Source organism: Scyliorhinus torazame, chromosome 23, assembly GCF_047496885.1.
Source record: "Scyliorhinus torazame isolate Kashiwa2021f chromosome 23, sScyTor2.1, whole genome shotgun sequence".
NCBI classification, from domain to species: domain Eukaryota; kingdom Metazoa; phylum Chordata; class Chondrichthyes; order Carcharhiniformes; family Scyliorhinidae; genus Scyliorhinus; species Scyliorhinus torazame.
In genome coordinates, this window is record NC_092729.1 from 59,101,186 (window position 1) to 59,125,720 (window position 24,535).

The following is a 24,535-nucleotide window of genomic DNA, read 5'->3' on the forward strand; positions in this document are numbered from 1 at the left end:
ATAAATGCGACAGACACAGTAATTGCGGAACAAAGATCCGCTTCTATGTTGTGAATTTCCAATTATTCATCATGTTTGCAGAGGTTAATAAAAAAACAAAGTCGCAGAATGTATCTGACTGGGAAAAATGTAGAAGAATATCTCGATCAAGAGACTCACAGCTAATCAAATCTTCACCCGATACTAATAGAAACAAAACAGAAACAGAATAAAGGAGAGTGGTAAAGAGATAAAGGGGTAGAGAGCGTTTAATGCTGGAGTATATTGCACACCACTCCCTTCCACCTTACTGCTGCAAGCACATTGTTTCTATCTTCCAGGATTCATGCTCTTAGAAATACGTTAGATCCAGTTTCCTCTGAAGTCGAAGTTACATGATTCATTCCACCATTAGACCGACAAAGGAGACAGAACAATGGCCCAGTGGTTAACACTGCTGTCTCACGACGCCGTGTTCTCAAGTTCGATCTCGGCTCTGGGTCACTGTCAACAAAGAACAAAGAAATGTACAGCACAGGAACAGGCGCTTCGGCCCTCCACTCCCGTGCCGATCATGCTGCCCGACAGAACTACAATCTTCTACACGTCGTGGGTCCGTATCCCTCTATTCCCATCCTATTCATGTATTTGTAAAGATGCCCCTTAAATGTCACTATCGTCCCTGCTTCCACCACCTCCTCCCGTTGCGAGTTCCAGGCACCCTACCCTCTGTGTAAAAAAACTTGCCTCGTTCATCTACTCTAAACCTTGCCCTTCTGTCCGTGTGGAGTTTGCACATTGACCCCGTATTTGCATTGGATTCTCCCCCACAACCAAAGATGTGCATGATAAATGGATTGGCCACACGAAATTGCCCCTTATTTGTAAAAAAAAAATTGAATACTCTCTGTTTAACGTTAAAGAATGCAGAACAGTCCATCCCAGGCTCCAGAAATTCAAAGTATCAATGCATTAAAAAGATCACTTTTACTGGATGTGAAAGTTGCTGGTTAGGACAGAATGTATTGCCCATTCCCAGTTGCCCTTCAGAAGGTGGTGGTGAGCTGCGCTCTTGGAACGTTGCAGTCCGTGAGGTTTGTGTACACCCACCGTGCTTTTGTGGGGAAAGCTAAATGATTTTTTCCCCGTTACCGCGAAGGAACCTTTGTATGGGTCCAAGTGGGAGTGGTGAGTGATTTTGAGGGGAAATTCCAGTTGGTGATTTTCCCAAGTAAGGGCTTGTCCAGTTCTTCAAAATGATAGTGGTCGTAGGTATGGAAGGTGCTGTCTAAGGGACAATTGCCTGAGGAAATTTGTTGCGTTATTGCGGTGCATTTTGGAATGGCTGTTGGAGGGATTGAATGCCTGTGGCAGGAGGAGCAATCAAGCGCATTGCTTGGTCCTGGATGCTTTCGAACTCCCTGAGCGTTCTTGGAGATCTGGAGAACAGCGTTTCACTTGGACAAAAAATGGATTGATCAATTTGCCTGCGTAACCAATCTTGTTCTGAAATTTCACAAAATGTATAATAGATGATTGTTAATGCTCTTTTCCACAATTTACGTTGTGAGTAATTGACAATGTGTGAGAGGTCAGTTATTGTACAGAGCTGGAATCGAACTTGGGTTTGCGCAGTGTGCGATCAGAAAGTAAAGACGTGGCATAACCATCTTTTTCAAACAGGTTAATGTTAGCTCTAAACAAAATACACCAACTTCCAATTATAAATGTCTGCTGCTTTTATTTATGCAACACACATGTTTTGAAAATATGAAAAACACCGGGCAGCGCCCATGGGGAGAGAGGTCCGAACTTACAATTAAGTTGATGCTGTGAAGTAACCAGTGAGCTAAAGCTGACGCTGGCGTAAAGCATGGACACATTGTATATAAAGGATTACCGTTATCCTACTCGCCATGGTGGGTAGCATTGAGGGGAAACTCCGGGTGTCGCTGCACATCACCTCACAGCCAGACGTGACCAAAAACATAAAAGTGCGTGAAGTACCGAAGGAGGACATTCATTCCGTTTAACATCAGCGGCTCTTTAGATTAGCAGATCATTCAATCCCACTCGACCGACCTTTTCCCAGAGGCATGCATTTGATTGTTTCTGGCTTTCAAATTCGAAAGTCATTGTTGTATCTGCCCCCACCAATCTCACAGGCAGTGCAGACCAGATAATTGAACTGTATCCCAGAACATTGTAATAATTGTTCGAATAATGTAACTTAAAAATCTTACCTCGCAGTTATATTGACCTGCGAGCTGCCAGTGCTGTGGCAACTGGAACTGATAGAAAATTATAACAGGGCCACTCACTCCTCCGCCAACATTCAGTTTGATCACAGCTGAGCTTCTGCCTCAATGTCAATTCCTGCCTGTTCCTCAGATACTTTCAATCCCTCAAAGTTCACTATCGTTAAGATAAATCGAGGCAGACACCCACAGCAAAATTTCAAACCGATTTGGGCATTAGCTAGTGTGCTGAAATCAGCAGCGACACAGACATGTAAGGTGGGACAGGTCATAGAGTAATCGAAGTTACAGCATGGAAATAGGCCCTTCGGCCTAACTTGTCCATGCCGCCCAGATTTTACTACACAAACCCTGTCCAGTTGTCCACATTTGGTCATATACCTCTATACTCATCTTCTCCATATAGCTATCCAGATGCATTTTAAAGGCAGAATTGTATACGCCTCTACTACTGTCTCTGCCAGCTCGTTCCAGACACTCACCACCCTCTGTGTGAAACAATTGTTCCTCTGGACCCTTTTGTATCTCTCCGCTCTCACCTTAAACCTATGCCCTCTAGTTTTGGATTCCACTACCTTTCGGAAAATCTACTTCATCAATGCCCCTCATTATTTTATAGCCGCCGTCAGGATCACCCCTAGCCTCCAAGAAAAATGTTCCAGTCTATCCAGCCGCTCCGTTTAACTCAAACTATCAAGTCCGGTCGGAGCCTAGCAAATCTTTTCTGCCCTCTTTCTAGGTTAATATTATACTTTCTATATTAAGGTGACCAGAACTGTACACAGTATTCCAACTGTGTCCTTCCCAATTTCTTGTACGACTTCAGCAAGATGTCCCAACTCCTGTATTCAATTATCTGGCCATGTATCTGTATAATAGTAATTGTGGAACAAAGAGCCTCCTTCAGTGTTGTGAATTTCCAATTATTCATCATGTTTGCTGTGGTTGCAAAGAGCAACAAAGTCGCAGAATGTGTCTGACTGGAAAAAGATGAACAAGAATATCTTGCTCAAGAGACCCACAGCAAATCAAAACTTCACCCGATACCAATAGAAATAAAACAGAAACAGAATAAAGGAGTGGTAAAGAGAGAAAGGAGGAGAGAGCGTTTACTGCTGGATACATTGCACATCACTCCCTTCCACCTTACTGCAGCAAGCACATTGTTTCTGTCTTCCAGGATTCATGCTGTTAGAAATACCTTCGATCCAGCTTCTTCTGAAGCACATAGAACATAGAACATAGAACATTACAGCGCAGTAGAGAACCTTCAGCCCTCGATGTTGCGCCGACCTGTGAACCACTCTAAAGCCCATTTACACTATTCCCTTATCGTCCATATGCCTGTCTAATTACCATTTGAATACCCTTAGTGTTGGCGAGTCCACCACTGTTGCAGGCAGGGCATTACACACACTTACTACTCTCTGAGTAAAGAACCTACCTCTGATGTCTGTCTTATATCTATCTCCCCTCAATTTAAAGCTATGTCTCCTCGTGCTAGACATCACCATCCGAGGAAAAAGGGTCTCACTGTCCACCCTATCCAATCATCTGACAATCTTGTATGCCTCAATTAAGTCACCTCTTAACCTTCTTCTCTCTAACGAAAACAGCCTCAAGTCCCTCAGCCATTCCTCATAAGATCTTCCCTCCATACCAGGCAACATTCTGGTAAACCTCCTCTGCACCCTTTCCAATGCTTCCACATCCTTCCTATACTGCGGCGACCAGAATTGCACGCAATACTCTAAATGCGGCCGCACCAGAGTTTTGTAGAGCTGCAACATGACCTCATGGCTCCGAAACTGAATCCCTCTACCAATAAAAGCTAACACACCGTACGCCTTCTGAACAACCCTCTCAACCTGAGTGGCAACTTTCAGGGATCTATGTACATGGGCACCGAGATCTCTCTGCTCATCCACACTGCCAATAATCTTACCATTAACACAGTACTCTGTCTTCCTGTTATTCCTTCCAAAACGAATCACCTCACACTTCTCTGCATTAAACTCCATTTGCCACCTCTCAGCCCAGCGGTGCAGCTTATCTATGTCCCTATGTAACTTGTAAGATCCTTCCGCACTGTCCACAACTCCACCGACTTTAGTGTCATCTGCAAATTTACTCACCCATCCTTCTACGCCCTCCTCCAGGTCATTTATAAAAATGACAAACAGCAGTGGCCCCAAAACAGATCCTTGTGGTACACCGCTAGTAACCGGACTCCAGTATGAACACTTCCCATCAACCACCATCCTTTGTGTTCTTTCAGCTAGCCAATTTCTGATCCAAACTGCTAAATCTCCCTGAATCCCATGCATCCGTATTTTCTGCAGTAGCCTACCGTGGGGAATCTTATCAAACGCTTCACTGAAATCCATATACACCACATCAACTGTTTTACGCTCATCCACCTGTTTGGTCACCTTCTCAAAGAATTCAATAAGGTTTGTGAGGCACGACGTACGCTTCACGAAACCGTGTTGACTATCTCTAATCAAATTATTCCTTTCCAGATGATTATACACCCTATCTCCTATAAACCTTTCCAAGATTTTGCCCACAACAGAAGTAAGGCTCATTGGTCTATAGTTACCGGGGTTGTCTCTACTCCCCTTCTTGAACAAGGGGACAACATTTGCTATCCTCCAGTCTTCTGGCACTAATCCTGTTGACAAAGATGACTTAAAGATCAAAGCCAAAGGCTCAGCAATCTCCTCCCTAGAGTCCCAAAGAATCCTAGGATAAATCCCATCCGGCCCAGGGGACTTATCTATTTTCACCCTTTCCAGAATTGTTAACTCCTCCTCCTTATGAACCTCAAGCCCTTCTAGTCTAGTAGCCTGAATCTCTGTATTCTCCTCGACAACATTGTCTTTTACTGTGTGAATACTGACGAATAATATTCATTTAGCACCTCTCCTATCTCATCGGACTCCAAACACAACGTCCTACTACTCTCCTTGACTGGCCCTACTCTTACCCTAGTCATTCTTTTATTCCTGACATATCTATAGAAAGCTTTAGGGTTATCCTTGATCCTACCTGCCAAAGTCTTCTCATGTCCCCTCCTGGCTCTTCTTAGCTCTCTATTTAGGTCCTTCCTAGCTGACTTGTAACTCTCGAGCGCCCTTACTGAACCTTCATGTCTCATCTTTACATAAGCCTCCTTCTTCCTCCTGACAAGTGTTTTGACTGCCTTAGTAAACCACGGTTCCCTTGCTCGACCACTTTCCCACTGCCTGACAGGCACATTCTTATCAAGGACACGCAGTAGCTGTTCCTTGAACAAGCTCCACATTTCCATTGTGTCCATCCCCTGCAGTTTTCCTCTCCATCCGATGCATCCTAAGTCTTGCCTTATCGTATCATAATTGCCTTTCCCCCGATATAACTCTTGCCCTGCGGTATATACCTATCCCTTTCCATCACTAAAGTAAACGTAATCGAATTGTGGTCACTATCACCAAAGTGCTCACCTACCTCCAAATCTAACACCTGTCCTGGTTCATTACCCAGTAACAAATCCAATACGGCCTCGCCTCTCGTTGGCCTATCTACATACTGTGTCAGGAAGCAGAAGTTACATGATTTATTCCACCGTTAGAATGAATAAATAGGTGGCGCAGTGGTTAGCACTGCTGACAGGGCTCCGAATTTTCATGTTCGATCCCGTCTCTGGGTCACTCTCCGTGTGGAGCTTGCACTTTCTCCCCGTTTTTGCGTGGGTTTCTTCCCCACAACCCAAAGATGTGCAGGGTAGATGAATTGGCCACGCTAAATTGCCCCGTAATTGGAAAACATGAATTGGATACTCAATGTTTTTTTTTAAAGAATGGAGAACAGTTCACCCCAGGCCCCAGAAATTCAAAGCACCAATGTATTAAAAATATCACTTTTACTGGATGTTAGAGATGCTGGTTGGGACAGAATTTATTGCCCATCCCTCGTTGCCCTTCAGAAGGTGGTGGTGAGCTGCTTTCTTGAATCGTTGCTGACCCTGACGTTAGGGTAAACCCAAAGCGCTTTTCGGGAGGAAGCCAAATGATTTTTCCCCGTTACCGCGAAGGCACCTTTATATGGGTCCAAGTGGGAGTGGTCAGTGATTTTGGAGGGGAAATTCCAGTTGGTGATTGGCCCAAGTAGGGGCTTGTCTAGTTCTTCAAAATGATAGTTGTCGGAGGTGTGGAGGTGCTGCCTGAGGAACAATTCCCGATGAACTTTGATGAGTTATTGCGGTGTATTTCGGGATGGCTGTGGCGGAGGGATTGAATGCTTGTGGCAGGAGGAGCAATCAAGCGCACTGCTTGGTGCTGGATGCTTTCGAACTCCCTGAGTGTTCTTGGAGATCTGGGGACCAGCGTTTCACGTCGAAGAAAATGGAGTAATCAATTTGCCTGCGTAACCAATCTTGTTCCGAAATTTCAAGGACCCTATCATAGATAATCGTTAATGCTCTTTTCTTCCATTTGGGGTGTGAGTAATTGACAAAGTTTGATAGGTCAGTTATTGTGCAGAGCTGGAATCGAACTTGGGTAACCGCAGTGTGAGATCAGAAAGTGAACAGGTGGCACAAGGCTCTTTTTAAAACAGAATAAAGCAATCACTGGAAAAAAAACACCTTCTTCTCATTATAAATGTGCTGCTGCTTTTGGTTGTGCAACACACATGTTTTGGAAATGTGAAAAACGCCATCAGCGCCCATGGTGAGACATGTCCGAAAATACAACCAAGTTGAATCTGTGAAGTAACCAGTGAGCTAAAGCTGACGTCCCTTACGCGCATGGGCACATTTTATATAAATGATTACCGTGATCATACTCGCCGTGGTCGGTAACATTGACTGAAAACTCTCGGTGTTGGTGCACACCATCTCACAGCCAGACGTGACCAAAACATAAAAGTGCGTGAATTACCGACGGGGGACATTCATTCCGTTTAACATCAGCGGCTCTTTAAATTAGCGGTTCATTCAATCCCACTGGATCGACCTTTCCCCAGAGGCATGCATTTCATTGCTGTCGTTTATCGTATTGAAATTTGAAAGCCTCTGCTGTGCCTGCGTTCACCAAACTCACAGGCAGTGCAGACCAGATAATTGAACTGTATCCCAGAACATTGAAATAATTATTCGAAAGATGCAACTTAAATATCTTATCTCGCAGTTATATTCATCTGCGAGCTGCGAGTGCTGTGCCAACTGGAACTGATAGGAAATTACAACATAAGGAAACTACAAGGCCGGTCACTCCTGGCCCAACATTCAGTTTGATCACAGCTGAGCTTCTGCCTCAATGTCAATTCCTGCCTTTTTCAGATACTTTCATTCCCTCAAAGTTCACTGTCGGAAAGATAAATCGAGGCAGACACCCAGAGCTAAATTTCAAACCGATTTGTACATTAGGTGGTGTGCTCGAATCTGCAGCGACACAGATGTGGAAGGTGGGACAGGTCAGAGAGTCATCGAAGTTTACAGCATGGAAATTGGCCCTTTGGCCTAACTTGTCCATGCAGCCAATTTTTTACTACCCAAAGCCTGCCGATTGCCCACATTTGGTCATATTCCTCTATACTCATCTTCTCCATATATCTATGTAAATACTTTTTAAAGGCAGAATTGTAGACGCCTCCATTACTGCCTCTGCCAGCTCGTTCCAGACACTCAACGCCCTCTGTGTGAAACAATGGTTCCTCTGGACACTTTTGAGTCTCCACCCTCTCACCTTAAACCTATGCCCTCTAGTTTCAGATTCCACTAATTTTGGTAAAATCTACTTAATCTATGTCCTTCATTATTTTATAGCCGATGTCAAGATCATCCCTAGCCTCCAAGAAAAATATTCCAGTCTATCCGGCAGATCCTTATAACTCAAATCATGAAGTCCGGTAGCAGCCTCGCAAATCTTTTCTGCCCTCAATCTAGGTTAAAAATATCCCTTCTATCTTAGGGTGACCAGAACTGTACACAGTATTCGAAGTGTGTTCTTCCCAAAGTCCTGCAGAACTTCAGCAAGACGTCCCAACTCCTGTATCCAATAATCTGACCATGTATCTGTAGAATAGTAATAACGGCCACAGGCACAGTAATTGTGGAACAAGGAGCCTCCTTCTGTGCTGTGAATTTTCAGTTATTCATCATGTTTGCTGTGGTTGCAAAAAGCAACAAAGTCGCAGAATGTGTCTAACTGGAAAAAACGTAGAAGAATATCTTGCACACGAGACCCACAGCTAATGAAATCTTAACCCGACACCAATAGGAACAAAACAGAAAGAGAATAAAGGAGAATGGTAAAGAGAGAAAGGGGGAGGGAGCGTTTAATCCTGGAGTATATTGCATTCTACTCCCTTCCACCAGACTGCAGCAAGCACATTGTTTCTATCTTCAAAGATTCATGCTGTTAGAAATACATTAGATTCACTTTCCTCTGAAGTAGAAATTAAAAGATTCATTCCACCGTTAGAACGACAATGAAGGACAGCAGGATGGCCCAGTGGTTAGTACTAAATGCCTCACGCTGAAGAGTTCGTAGGTTCGATTCCGGTTCTGGGTCACTGTCCGTGTGGAGTTTGCACATTCTCCTCGATTTTGCGTGGGTTTCTCCCCCACAACCAACGATGTGCAGGGTCGGTGGATTGGCCACACGAAATTGCACCTTAATTGGAAAAAAGGAATTGGGTACTGTATATTTATTTTTGAAGATTGGAGAACAGTTCATTCCCAGGCCCCAGAAATTCAAAGCATCAACGCATTAAAAAGATGACTTTTACTGGATGGGAGGGTTGCTGGTTGGGACAGAATGTATTGCCCATCCCTAGTTGCCCTTCAGAAGGTGGTGGCTGCTTTCCTGAAACGTTGCAGGCCGGGAGGTTTGGGTACACCCACGTGCTTTAAGAGAGGAAGCTAAATTATTTGTTTCCAGTTACCGTGAAGGAACTTTTATATGATTCCAAGTGGGAGTGGTGAGTGATTTGGAGGGGGAATTGCAGTTTGTGATTTTCCCAAGTCGCGGCTTGTCTAGTTCTTCTAAATGACAGTGGTCGTCGGTCTGGAAGGTGCTGTCGAAGGAACAATTGCCTGAGGAACTTTGTTGAGTTATTGCAGTGCATTTTGGGATGTATGTGGCGGAGGGATTGAATGCTTGTGGCAGGAGGAGCAATCAAGCGCTCTGCTTGGTCCTGGATGTTTTCGAACACCCTGAGTGTTCTTGGAGATCTGGGGAACAGCACTTCACGTGAAAAAAATGGATTAATCAATTAGCTTACGTAAACAATCTTGTTCCGAAATTTCAAAAAATGTATAATAGATAATCGTTAATGCTCTTTTCCTCCATTTAGGTAGTGAGTAATTGGCAAAGTGTGATAGGTCAGTTATTGTACAGAGCTGGAATCGAACTCGGGTTTCCGCAGCGCGAGCCCAGAAAGCAAACACGTGGCAAAAGCTGCTTTTTAAAACAGATCAATGCAGCCTGGAACAAAATACACCTACTTCAAATTATAAATGTGCTGCTGCTTTTATTTATGCACCACACATGTTTTGAAAATATATAAAACGCCAGGCATCACCCACGGTGCGACAGGCTCGAACTTACTCGAAAGTTGATGCTGTGAAGTAACCAGTGAGCTAAAGCTGACGCAGACGTCAAGCACGGACACATTGTATATAAAGGATTACCGTTATCAAACTCGCCGTGGTGGGTAACATTGAGGGGAAACTCCAGGTGTCGCTGCACATCATCTCACAGCCAGACGTGACCAAAAATGTAAAGGTGCGTGAAGTAACAACGGAGGACATTCATTCCGTTTAACCTCAGTGGCTCTTTAGATTAGCGGATCATTCAATCGCACTCGATCGACCTTTCCCCAGAGGCATGCATTTGATTGCTGTTGTTTCTCGCATTGAAATTTGAAAGTCACTGTTGCATCTGCCTCCACCAATCTCACAGGCAGTGCAGACCAGATAATTGAAATCTATCCCAGAACATTGTAATAATTATTCGAAAGATGTAACTTAAAAATCTTACCTCGCAGTTATATTGACCTGCGAGCTGCGAGTGCTGTGGCAACTGGAACATATAGAAAATTACAGCAGGGCCACTCACTCCTGCCCCAACATTCAGTTTGATCACAGCTGAGCTTCTGCCTCAATGTCAATTCCTGCCTGTTCCTCAGATACTTTCATTCCCTCCAAGTTCACTGTCGTTAAGATAAATCGAGGCAGGCACCCACAGCAAAATTTCAAACCGATTTGGACATTAGATGGTGTGCCCGAATCTGCAGGGACACGGTTCTGGAAGGTGGGACACGCCATAAAGTCATCGAAGTTTAGAGCATGGAAATAGGCCCTTCGGCCTAACTTGTCCGTGCCGCCCAGTTTTTGATACACAAAGCCTGTCCAGTTGTCCACATTTGGTCATATTCCTCTATTCCCATCTTCTCCATATAAATATCTAAACGCTTGTTAAATGCAGACTTGTACACGCCTCTACTGCTGCCTCTGCCAGATCGTTCCAGACACTCACCACCCTCTGTTGGAACAATTGTTCATCTGGACCCTTTTCTATCTCTCTCCTCTCACCTTAAACCTATGCCCTCTAGTTTTGGATTCCACTGCCGTTGGGAAAATCTACTTCATCAATGCCCCTCAAATGTTCCAGTCTATCCAGCCGCTGCGTTTAACTCAAATTATCAAGTCCGAGAGGAGTCTAGCAAATCTTTCCTGCCTTCTTTCCAGCTTAATAATATCCTTTCTATATTAGGGTGGCCAGAACTGTACACAGTATTCCAACTGTGTCCTTCCCAGTTTCTTGTACAACTTCAGCATGACGTCCCAACTCCTGTCTTCAATAATCTGACCATGTATCTGTAGAATAGTAATAATGGGCAGGCACAGTAATTGTGGAACAAAGAGCCTTCCGTGTTGTGAATTTCCAATTATTCATCAAGTTTGCTGTGGTTGCAAAAAGCAACAAAGTCGCAGTTTGTGTCTGACTGGAAAAATATAGAAGAATATCTTGCTTTAGAGACCCACAGCTAATCAAATCTTCACCCGATACCAATAGAAACAAATTAGAAACAGAATAAAGGAGAATGGTAAAGAGAGAAAGGGGGAGAGAGCGTTTAATCCAAGAGTATGTTGCACACCACTCCCTTCCGCCCTACTGCAGCAAGCACATTGTTTCTGTCTTCAAGGATTCATGGTGTTCGAAATACGTTAGATTCACTTTCCTCTGAAGCAGAAGTTACATGATTCATTCCACCGTTAGAATGACAAATAGGGACAGCAGGATGGCCCAGTGGTTAGTACTGCTGCCTCACTCCGCTGAGTTCTCAGGTTCGATTCCATCTCTGGGTCACTGTCCGTGTGGAATTTGCACATTCTCCCCGGGTTTGCGTGGGTTCCCCCCCCCCCCCCCCACAACCAAAGATGTGCAGGGTAGGTGGATTGGCCACACGAAATTGCCCCTTAATTGGAAAAAAGGAATTGGGTACTCTATATTTATTTTTACAGAATGAAGAACAGTTCATTCCCAGGTCCCAGACATTCAAAGCACCAATGCTTTAAAAAGATCATTTTTACGGGATGGGAGAGTTGCTGGTTGGGACAGAATTTATTGTCCATCCATGGTTGCCCTTCAGAAGGTGGTGGTGAGCTGCTTTCTTGAATCGTTGTGGGCCCTGAGGTTTGGGAACACCCACGTGCTTTAAGAGAGGAAGCTAAAAAAAAATCCCCGTTCCCGTGAAGGAGCGTAAATATGGTTCCTAGAGGGAGTGGTGAGTGATTTGGAGGGGGAATTGCAGTTGGTGATTTTCCCAAGTAGCGGATTGACTAGTTCTTCAAAATGACAGTGGTCGTAGGTCTGGAAGGTGCTGTCGAAGGAACAATTGCCTGAGGAAATTTGTTGAGTTATTGCGGTGCATTTTGGGATGTCTGTGGCGGAGGGATTGAATGCCTGTGGCAGGAGGAGCAATCAAGCGCACTGCTTGGTCCTGGATGCTTTCTAACTACCTGAATGTTCTTGGAGATCTGGGGAACAGCGTTTCACGTGGTAAAAAATGGATTAATCAATTTGCCTGCGTAAACAATCTTGTTCCGAAATTTCAAAAAATGTATAATAGATAATCGTTAATGCTCTTTTCCTCCATTTAGGTAGTGAGTAATTGACAAAGTGTGACAGGTCACTTATTGTACAGAGATGGAATCGAACTAGGGTTTCCGCAGCGCGAGCCCAGAAAAAAAAACACGTGTCAAAAGCTGCTTTTTAAAACAGATCAATGCAGCCTGGAACAAAATACACCGACTTCTAATTATAAATGTGCTGCTGCTTTTATTTATGAACCGCACATGTTCCGGAAAAATCTCAGGGTTGGAGATGACGACGCTCGGTGTCGGAGGCTGGGGAAGAGGTGCGGGGGGTGGGGGGGGGGTGCTCCTCGCTCCCAGGTTCTCCTGGTATTGGGAACAACATCCGAAAGAAGCGTTTGAACAGGTTAAAGGAGCTCAACAGTCATCCAGTCTCTTGTTCCACATTGACCCATCAAAACAGATAATCCTCACCTGTGACATGTCCTCTTGTGGAATAGGGGCGGTCCTGGTCCATACGGTGAAAGATTGTGCGGAAAAGCCTGTTACCGATTCCTCGAGGACATTAACTGCTGAACAAGCATATTGCCAGAGACTGGCCGTGCGAGTTCGAAAATCCAACAATAGGCCTCTGACTATATTTCAGAGTTGTTACTGGTCACCAAGCCCTGGTGGAATTGTTTTGGGAGGATAAGGTTACTCTCCCTGATATCCCAACCCCCCCCCCCCCCCCCCCCCACTCCCGCCGTATCTTCAGTCAAATTCCTACGCTTGGGTCTACAGTTAGAAATCTGAAGGAATACGTTTCGACATTGGCAGGGCACCCACGTTTTGAATGTGGACACTTTGAAAGTTCTTTCTCTACCTCAGAGTCCAACCCCCCCCCCCCACCCCCCCCCATCACCGGTGCCGCAGGAGGACGTTCCTGCTTTGCACTTCTTTTCTACTTTTCCAGGATCAGTGAGGCTGATAACACTCTGAACACAAAATAAACCGTTTATAACTCGAATGAAGCACATGGTCCGGCATGGTGGGCAGCGTGGTAGCACAGTGGTTAGCACAGTTGCTTCACAGTTCCAGGGCCCCAAGATTCGTTTCCCGCCTTAGGTCACTGTCTGTGCGGAGTCTGCAGTTTCTCCTCGTGTCTGCGTGGGTTTCCTCCGGGAGCTCCGGTTTCCTCCCACAGTCCAAAGATGTGCAGGTTAGGTGGATTGGTCATGATAAATTGCCTTGCATGTCCAAAAACGTTAGGTGGGGTTACTGGGTTACGGGGATAGGGTGGAGGCGTGGCCTTCAATAGGATGTTCTTTCCAAGAGCCGGTGCAGACTCGATGGGCGGATTGGCCTCCTTCTGCACTGTAAATTCTATGCTTCTATGAGTCTACGGTTGGCCGTGTGATAATAGGGCTGAATTACTGCGACCCTTTCAGATAAGAAAGGATGAGTTGTTATGAACACGGCGTGTTATGGGGATCTCGGGTGGCCGTTCTCACTCCCACTTGGACGCTATTGTTACAGGAGCACCCTGCACCCATCCTGGGATGAAAAAAATGATGATGCGCACACGCAGTTACTGGTACTGTCCTGGGATGGACATTGACCTGGAGACCCTGCTCAAACAGTGTGTCCAGTGGAGCAATGCTCTCCATCTGCGGCCTTATGCGTTTCGGGGAGTGACCAGATCACCCCGAGGTGAGACAGTACATCGACATTGGTGGCCCTTTGATCGGTCCCATGTCCTTGTTTATTCGAGATGCTCAGTCCAAGTGTTTGGCAATGCGAGAAACGATGACAACAACCTCATCGGTGGCAGCATAAAAGTTGCGACAGACATTCTCCAGCCTTGAGTTACCTGAGGTTCTGGTCTCAGTTAACGGGACTGCTTTGACAAGTGAAGAATCCCAATCATTTATGTGGACCAACAGCATCGAACACGTTTGAAAAGCTCTGTGCCACCCTGCTTCAAATGAATCTGCTGATAGAGACTTCGAAACGTCAAGGCTATCAGGAAACAACAGTCTTCAGCCCCTTTGTAAATCAGATTGGCTCGGTCCTTACTCACAATACTCCCACTCCCACACACACTATAACCGCCGAGCTGCTGATGGGAAGACGCATCAGTACACGATTGAATCTTATATTTTCAAGTTGTTTGTGGAAGTTGGAGGCCGTACAGAATGAACGGAAAAGACACAGCGATTCCAGGAAAGCAGAAAGGACATTTGTACTGGGTCATTTAGTTCTTTTAAGAATTTCGGTGCTGGATCCGGGACCGGTCGGGACCAAAATAGGACCAGTGTCCGACAGGGAAAACGTTTGGGGGAGAGTGTTAAAAAATAAAGCTGGACCACTGAAGGAGGATTGAACCAGACACCGAGCGAGTGGAGCCACCTGGCGCTCGGAGGCTCCCCAGTGAGATGGACGTGAATGAAAGTAATGTTGCTAAAAGCTGCACCGAGGATCAACCCAGTAGTGTTCCGGTCGGAAGGGGGCAGGGAAACCACCTGAATGGATACATCTTCGCCTATCGAGAGTCTGCCCACTCAGCGCCAACACACCCGTCACCTCCACTGCTGAAGCACCCGCCAGTGAATTTCGTGACTGCCAGAGGATTAACCTGTCCACTGACTGACTTACTCGAAAGAGACTGTTTTGAGAGACGTGTGTTGTGCTTTTTGTCAATAGCTCGCTTGTTATTTGAGAATGTTAATCAGGAATATGAAGGGGAGGAATGTGCTGGCCTGCCAGTTTAAGGGGCAAGCTCCCCGAGGTCTTTGTACTCGATCGGCCAATGGGATGAGAGGAGGCACGGCGGGCGTCGAGCGGATTTCCGCCAGTTGGAGTTTGGAGTCTTGTATCCTGGTAGCTTTTATCTCATTCCCTATCTAGTGTGCACGTTAAATAAATCGCTCATTCATAAATCCATCTCGTGGTTTCCCGTCTATCAAGATATTACAATTACATAAATTAAAACCAGTTCCTCCATCAATCCTCTCGTCATTTTGAAAAATCAGTACATTTAGGACAGATGATATGATTTTTCCCGATGTTAGCCGGGCTTCTGGTCACTCATTGCACCATTTTCACGCCGAGAAATAATATTCCTGTCCCCATTCTGACCTCGAGAAATCGCCTCATTGCTCACATTATACTGGCTTCTCTGCCACGCCAGGGTTTACATAGATTTTACATAGAATTTACAGTGCAGAAGGAGGCCATTCGGCCCATCGAGTCTGCACCGGCTCTTGGAAAGAGCACCCTCTCCAAGCCCACACCTCCACTCTATCCCCATAACCCAGTAACCCCACCCAACACGAAGCGCAATTTTGGACACTAAGGGCAATTTATCAAGGCCAATCCACCTAATCTGCACATCTTTGGACTGTGGGTGGAAACCGGAGCACCCGGAGGAAACCCACGCACACACGGGGAGAACGTGCAGACTCCGCACAGACAGTGACCCAAGCCGGAATCGAACCTGGGGCCCTGGAGCTGTGAAGCAATTGTGCTATCCACAATGCTACCGTGCTGCCCTCTCTCTCTCTCATTTTATAAACAGGATGGGACATTAATAATTCTCCAATCCCCTGGAACCACTCATTTATCAATGAGGATTCAATATCACGTCAGTGTTTCCACTATTTGGAACATTCCATCCCTCAGTCACTCTCACACAGCCAATCTAGACCCGGATAATCTTCTACTTCATTGCGATATGGAATCATAGAATCTACGGCACGGAGACAGGCCCTTCGGCCCAACCTTGTCCATTGCAATCAAAATGCGCATCTATAAAAAGTGTTGGACTGAAAGTGGTTAACTGACCCTGTTTGTTCAGCGTCTGTAATTAATGCCAGTCCCGAGGGATCCTAATTGTGTCGCTGGAGGGTTCCCGTCTTCTATTCATAAGCGATTCATTTCAATGTGTTTATCCCAAACTGTCAGCGGGCGCATCAACTCCAACACTGACAGATATCAGCGGCTCCAGAGAGACCGAGAGGATGGAGCAGAATCTGAGAACAATCGCTCGGACCTCTATATTAATGGACAAGAGTTTATCTGAAGGTCTTTACTTTATTACTTCTAGTAATTTATTATGGCGGATTGAAGGCGTAACGCTGATTATTCAAGCGGGTTATTATCCGCTCCTGGCTATTGTTGGTGCCCGTGGTAAGTCTTCCTGTCCAGGTATTTATTGCATAAACCACTTTAAGTGTATTTTCGCTCTCGTTATTTATATCTTGGAAAGACTGAATCCAAGTTCTTCAATTCCAGTCAGTATGCCAATCCCTATCCATTGGCTACAGTTAGCGCTCTGCCTGATAACGGGTGTTGTTCCCCACTCCACACTCCCTTTGAGACTGAAAGGTTTATATCCCGACGTTCTCTCCATTCCCAATCCTGCCCACTTGCCATCGCCGGCACTGCTTCATCTCAGCTGCAGAATAGACCACCACCTGTGTAGTTGTTAAATCCAGGCTCGGCAATGCCAATGATGTTCTCCTCACATAATTCCTGTTACAAATCTTCATGAATCGCAGCTCAACCACAACTCTGCTGTCCATATCCTAACTCTCACCCAATCCCGTCACCTGTTACCCCTGTTTTCACTGATCCACATTGGTTCTCAGTCCAGCAACATCTCAATATCAATATTCCCATTCTGTGATTGCAATTCTCCACCTACTCACCTATCAATTGATACCATTCCTGGTGAATGTGAAAATTAGTTAATTGTCATTACTTGTCCAGTTCTGTTATTGAAAGGTTAGTGGAGGTTCTGTGGATGGGTACCAGGAGGTTGTGTTGTGAACTGCTGCACACATTCAGGGAGGACAGAGGATTTGTTCATCCAGCACTAGATGAGGTAGGGACCTTTAGTTACAGTGTATGTGGCCCTGCAACATGACAAACAAATGGAGCAGATGCTGCAGGGAAGGGACGCGCCGTAGTGAGGCAGATGAAGCGGCTCTGCCCGGCCCACCTGGGGTTTCATAAGAATGCTTCACTAACCAGGGAGTTCATGTTGGAGATGTGCAGAGCTTTGGTGAGGCCACAGATGGATGGAGTACTGTGTGCAGTTCTGGTCGTCACATTGCTAGAATGATGTAATTGCACTGACGAGGGTGCAGAGAAGATTCATCAGGTTGTTGCCTGGGGTAGAAATTTAAGTTATGGCGCGGGCTTGGATAGGCTTGCATTGTTTTCGCTGGAGTAGACCACTAAGCGGCGACCTGATCGAGGTGTACTAGATTGAGGAGTATGGACAGGGTGGCTCGGGAGGAGCTGGTACTCTTAGTTGGAGAGTCAGTCACAAAGGGACTTAAGCTCAAGGTAAAGGGCAGGGCGTCTGTGTTGTGAGGAATACCGTTTTACCCAGAAGGTGGGAATGGACTGGAAAACACTGCCTGTGTGGGTGGTAGGGGCGGGTTCCTTCACCTGCTTGAAGAAGTATTTTGATGTGGACTTGGCAAGTCACATCATCCAAGATTATGGGTCATGTGCTGGTAAACTGGATTAGGTGGTTTGGTCAGGTGTTCCTCCCGTGTCGGTGCAGAATTGATGGGCCGAAAGGCCTCTTCTGCATTCAGAGATTGTGTCTTTCTGTGAAGTCGCCGATCCAGTACAATTCAAACCTACACTTAACCCAGGAGCAAAGTGTTATGCGACCCTGATTCAACAAGGAGGTGGTTACAGAACGGTGTCACCTCCTTCAACACGACCTTGAGCCTCACGCCGGGATGAGGGGGAGTCGTTAGCGACACACTTTAATTTATGATCTCTACATCGAAACCCTAAAGCCCGTCTCAGCCATGGTGACCATAAAACTGAGGTGGTTTGAAACAAGACTGCGGAGGCTCCTTGTTCAACAAAACGGTGTCATTAAAAACAAGGAAAAGGGCTCCTAAATAGGTAGGCTGGCTGCCTCACAGCGCCATGATTCCGGCTTCAATCCCGGCATTGGGTTGCGGTGTGGGTTTTGTACCTTCTCCCAGTGCTTGTGTGGGATTCCTCCGGGTGCTCCAGATTGTTCCCACAGCACAAAGATGTGCACGTTAGATTTATTGGACATGCTGAATTGCCCCTTTGTGTCCCGGGATCTACAGCCCAGGTTATGGGGATGGGGAGGCGGGGGAGGAACTAGGCCTGGGGAGCGTTATTTTGCAGAGGGTGGGCGCGGGCTTGATGGGCCTTTTCTGTACTTTAGGAATTCGATGGTTCCAAGGATAAAGGCACAGGGGTCTCTGTGACAGGGCTGCTGAGTTGAGATCTGATCTGCGGGATTTCACATCTCTGTTTGTCCTGCTCAGTGTGTCGCTCCTGCGTTGTCGCTTCAGCAGGTTGGCCCCTCATTGTCAGGTCTGCCTGTCACTGCTCCGAGCATGTTACCCTGCACTCCTAATTGAAGCAGGGTGGATTCCCAGGATTGATGTGATTGGGAGAGTGGGAAATATGATCGGCCATGAGGTTACAGTTTGTGGTTGTTGCAGTTCTGCTGCTGCTGATGACCCACAGCGTCTGATCAAAGCCCAGATTTGAGATGCACGATCTGTTTGAAATCTCTCCTATTTAGTGCGATGGTGGTGCCACACAACCTGATGGAGACTCTCCTTACAGCCAAACTGATCTACATTCCTTTCCGGCCTGTCTGCAACTCAGTGTTCTTTTATTCATTGACGGTGTGGGTATCTCTGGCTATGCCAGTATTCACTGATCTCCCCTAGTTGCCGTTCAGAAGGTAGTGGCGAGCTGCCTACATGGCCCGGTGCAGTCACGGAGGTGTAGTTGCAGTCAATGTGCTTTAGCGAGGGAGTTCCAGGATTTTGACCGAGCGATAGTGAAGGAACAGCGATACATGTCCAGGTCAGCATGGTGAGTGACTTGGAGGGGAACCTTCAGGTGGTGGGGTTCCCCAGGTATCTGCTGCTCCTGTCCTTCGAGCTGTATTCGTTGTGGGCTTGGAAGGCGCTGGCCAAGGAAACTTTGTGATTTCTCCATTGCATATTTGAAATGGTACACGCGGTTGTCATTGTGCGGATGAATATGTGAGTGTGAGTGTGTCTATGTGTGTGTTCATTTGAGTATGTCTGGATGTGAAGGTGGATGTGTGTGCAGGTTTATGAGTTTGTGTGAATTGGGAGATATGCCTGTGGGTGTGTGCGTGTGAGAGTGTGCCTGTGCTCGTGTGTATTGTGTGTTTATAGGTGTGTGGCTGAGTGTGTGTGTCAGTATATATTAGTGTGCGTGTGAGTTTGGATGTGTGGGTGGTTGTATGAGGCGGTGGCGTGGACGTCGTTGCTTCTTTGTGTGTGGTGTGGGTGGCGGGTGCGGGTGGGTTCGTGTTTGAGTGTGGGTGTGTTTTGATGAGTATGTGTGTGCGTGTCTGTGACTATGTTTCTGTGACGGGGGTGTCTGGTTGTGTCTGCGTATGTGGGTGTGGGTGAGTGCATATATGTGCGGTGCGTGTGCGGCTGTGTGTGTTTGCGTGTGCTTATGTGTGTGTATGTCTGTGTGGGTGTTTGTGTGTCTGTGTGCATGTTTGCGTGGGTGTCGGTGTGTGTGTGCTTATGTGGTTGTGTCTGTGTGGTTGTTCAGGTGACTGTATGGACGTGTTCATGTGTACGTGTGACTGGGCATTTGGTTATGAATGTTCTTTGGTGTGCGCGTTTCGGTGTTTGTGTGTACGCATTTGGGTGTGCATGAGGTTGTTATTGTGCATATGCTTGTTGGTGTGTATGTCGGCTGAGAGTGTGTATGTGTGGGTGTATGCGTGGGTGTGTGGGCGTGTCTTTGTGTGTTGGCGTGTGAGTGTATGTATATATGTGAGTGTGAGAGAGTGTGTGTGCCGGTGTGTGCGCCTGTTTGTGTGTGCATTTGGTTGTGTCTATGTATGTGTGTCTGTGTGTATAGGTGTGTGGGTGATTGTGTAGCTGTGTGTGTGTTTATGTGCGTAGATTTGTGTGAACGGGTGCCTATGTATTTGGGTGTGAGGAGGTGTTTGTGGGTGGGCGGTATATGTGGACTGTGTTTGAGAAAGTGTTTGGTTGCGTGTGTGTGAGAGAGGGTCAGTGTGTGTGAGGACTTGTGTCTGTGGGTGTGTGTTTTAGTGTGAAAGTAAGTCTGTTTCTGTGGTTGGATTTGAGTGTGTGTGCGTGTGGGTATGAGCATGTGTATGTGTGTGTGAGAGGGTGTGTGGGGGTTTCTGTGTGTGGGTCCGTGTTTGGGTGTGCGTGTGTGCTTGTGAGCTTCTGTGTGTGCGCGGCTGATGTGTGTGTGAATGGGTCTGTGTGTGCGTGGAGGGTGTACGCCTATTTGGGTGAGTTGGTGGAGTGTAGGCAAGTAAACGTGTGAGGTTGTGCGTGTGTTCTTGTGTGTGTGCGCGAGTGTGTGGCTATGGGCCTGTTTGTGGAAATGTGTGAGTGGGAGAGTATGTGTATGTGTGCCTGTGTGAGCGTCTTTGAGTGTGAGGGTGAGGTTGTGTGTTGGTTTGCATGTGTGCGTATTTGAGTGTGTCTGAGTGTGTATGTGCGCGTCTTGGTTTGGGTGTCTTTGTGGGGGTGCATTTTTGTGTGTGAGGGTACGAGTGTGCGCCTGTGTATGTGGGCGTGTGGGGGTGTTTGTGTGAGGACGTATGTATGTATCCGTCTTTGTGTGTGTGGGTATGTGTGTGAGTGTGTTTGGGTGGATTTGTATGTGTGGGTTTGCGTGTGGTGGTTTGTGTTTGTGCATCTGCGTGTGCATATTCGTGTTGCTGTGTGTGAGTGTGCGGTGGGGATCTCTGTGAGAGGGTCTCTGTGTATATGTGGGTGTGTATGAGAGTGTGTGTATGAGTGTGCGTGGGGGGACTGTATATGTGTATGCATGTGTGTCTTTGTGTTTCTGTCGGGGTCTTTGTGTATGAGTGAGTTTGTGTGTGTGGGAGTGGCTGTGTGTTTGGGGGGAGTATGTGTATGCGTATGTAGTATGTCTGAGTGTGTTTGGATTTTGTGTGCTTAAGTATATGTGTGTTCATTTTGTGTTTGGGGGACTAATTTTGCAGGTGTGTGTGGGGGTAAGTTTTAGAGTGTCTGTGCGGCTCTGTGTGCATTGGTGTTTGTGTGTGGGTACGTGAGTGCATGCCAGGGTGTGGGTGTGGGTGTATTTGCATGTTCTTGGGTGTGTGGGTGGGTGCAGTGGAATGTATTTGTGGGTACAAACATACGTGTGTGTGTTTGTGTTTGTATGTGTGTCTCTGTGTCTGTGAGTGTTTGTATTTGTGTATCTGTGTCTGTGAGTGTCTGTATTTGTGTCTCTGTGATTTTGTGAGTGTGTGAGTTTGCATTTCTGTGTCTGTGACAGTGCATTTGTGTATCTGTGTCTGCGTGTCTGTATGTGTGCCTCTGTGCATCTGTGTGTGAGTGTATTTGTGCATATCTGTTTGTCTTAGTCAACACCACCTCTATCAAACTGGGAACGCCTTCCCCAGCCAGATGTATAATTTCATTGTCTACTTCCCTTCCTCACAGTGAACCTCATCACAATTATGATCCTGAAGAGAAAAAATTGTGGACTGTCCAAATGTGTCACTTGTTACCTGGTGGCCATGGCAGTGGGGGATCTACTGGTCGTGATTCTCGACCTAATATTGAGACACATTCCCATTGTTTTTGATGAACAGTTTGATTTCCTGCGGTCCATCCCCGTGTGTAATATCCACGCCGTCCTGCTTTATGCAGCCACTGACTGTTCTGTCTGGTTCACCGTCACTTTCACCTTTGATCGATTTGTGGCCATTTGTTGCCCGAAGCTGAAAAGTAAACATTGCAGCCAGAAAACGGCGGCTGTGGTCCTGGGTACAACGACTGTGCTGAGCTGTTTGAAGAACATTTTCTGGTATTTTATGTTCTCAGATGCGTATCGGTTGACGAATCTGCCATGGTTTTGTCATGTCCCAGGGGATGTTGCGTTCTCTCCTGTCTGGACAACAATCGAGTTCCTCCACAACATTCTAACCCCGGGTGTTCCATTCGCCCTGATTCTACTGCTCAATGTTCTCACCGTCAGACACATTGTCCTGAGCAGCAGGGCCCGCAGGAGACTCCGGGCTCACAGCAGTGAGGAGAGTCCCAGAGACCCAGAGATGGAGAGTCGGAGGAAATCAATCATGTTACTGTTTATTATCTCGGCCAATTTCATCCTGTTATGGTCAATGTTAATGTTTTTTTCTATGTGGAACCGGCTGGATTATCTGGGGTATACCACTGTATGGGTAGATTATTATGTTATGGAATTGGGGTTCATGTTGCAGCTCTTGAGTTGCTGCACAAACACTGCGATTTACGCCGTGACACAGACTCAGTTCAGACAGCAGTTTAAGAATATGCTGAAATTTCCCTTTAGTCCGATTCTTCAATTTATGACATCCTGTGAGGGAACCACAACTACACGGCACCTCTCTCCTCACACTGCCAGTAAAACTGCCCATCACCAGCCAGGTTCACCCTGATTTGTCATCCTGCATTACCAGGGTCGTTGGCTATTTATGTTACCATTGGAGATGGTCGCCGGCCACTTTGAGTTTTGTGTGTGTATGTGTGTGGGTGGTGGGGCCAGCGATGCGAGGCCAAGAGGTTACTCTGGGAGGGGCAGCTACCACCTCAGGAGAACTGCAGCGGCCCCTGGGAATCGGGAGGAGGTAGAGGAGAAGGAACGCCACCAACTACAATGGGGAAAAGACTAGAAAAGATCTCAAATGAAATAAATCCGCTGACACAAGCATTATTTTAATGTTTCCTAAATTATTGAAACTTCCAGGTTCATGAAATTCTCTTTATCAGACAATAAAAAAACGTAAAAGACCTAAGCACCAACATTCAGAATAATAGGGCAGCATTACCGAGGCCCACTCACCTGCGCCATCCCGGAACCCCGCCTAACCGCCAACAACCCTCCAAATCGCTTCTCACACCCCGCTGAGGGGTGGGGGACTCTTTAGTCCGTTGTATAAAAGGTCGGTCAGGAAGGTATCCACCAGGGGAGAAACCCAGCTGCTTCTGTGTCATTCCCCCATGACCAATCAGCTGAGTCTAGTGGGGAATGTCTGAATCACACACACACCTTTACCAATCTCCACCTAGTGGGGAATGTCTGAATCACACACACACCTTTACCATTCGGGTCAAACTAGCTTTTTCAAGTTATCCCCGGTATAACCCGTATCTTCAAGGAATAATATTACTTACTTACCACTTAGTAACTTACACATGGGTCCAGCTTGCTAAGTGAAGTAAAGAAAACTTTATAAAGAAAATAATAATCACCACTCTTTCAGGTTATCAATTTCAACTTAACTTTATTTTCAAGTTAAAAGAGAATAACTACATTTACAGAATGGTAAAAGGATCTTTTCTTGTTTCTTGTTCGGGCCAGTTGCAAACTTTCAAATCACTCTTGGCAATCAGTTTTCTTTAACTTTTGGTCTTCTGCTGACTTCTCTGGGCTACTCGGTCTGTCGATGTTGCTTGTCCCATCACCGAGGAAGATTCTGATTATCAGCTCATTGGGGGGTGGGGGGGGGGTGGGGCAATGTGGGCGGCGCAAATTTGGGGGAATAAAATTGTTGGGGGATTATTATTGGCTGTCCTGTAACTTGACTAGCCTGGTTGGTGGATTTAAACACATTCTCTATTCAGCCCGTGTGCTGTGCAAGTCTGCCTATATTTAGTGTTTAAAGTGATAATTACCTCCTGTTCTGGTCTACATGTGACTGCAGATGCATAGAATTCTGCTTTAATCTTACCTTCCCTCTGAAATGGCCGAGTTAGAGACTGAGATCCAATGCAATTATCATGGATACGTCATGCTGGCCTTTCCAGAGATGTCCAAACCACATGGCAGAATGGACAAAGAAAACATCTCATTGTATTCTTGTTGACAACGCTAAATGGAAAAAATACATACCTCTGTTGTGGGACGTCTATTGATGCAATTCCGCAAGCGCCAAACTGGCGAAAAACAACAGAATCAGCGAAACACAAAGTATTCAAATTAAATATATAATTGCACCCTCATCCACCCCACAGCAATCCTCAAACTATCTGGACAATGGTTAAAGTTGTAGACAACATGCAGACGGGTAAAGTGACCTATTCCACTGCATGGGTCTGATCTAATCATAAAGATTAATTTCAAAACCAAATGCTGTGGAGACTGAAAACTGACAGAGGACGAA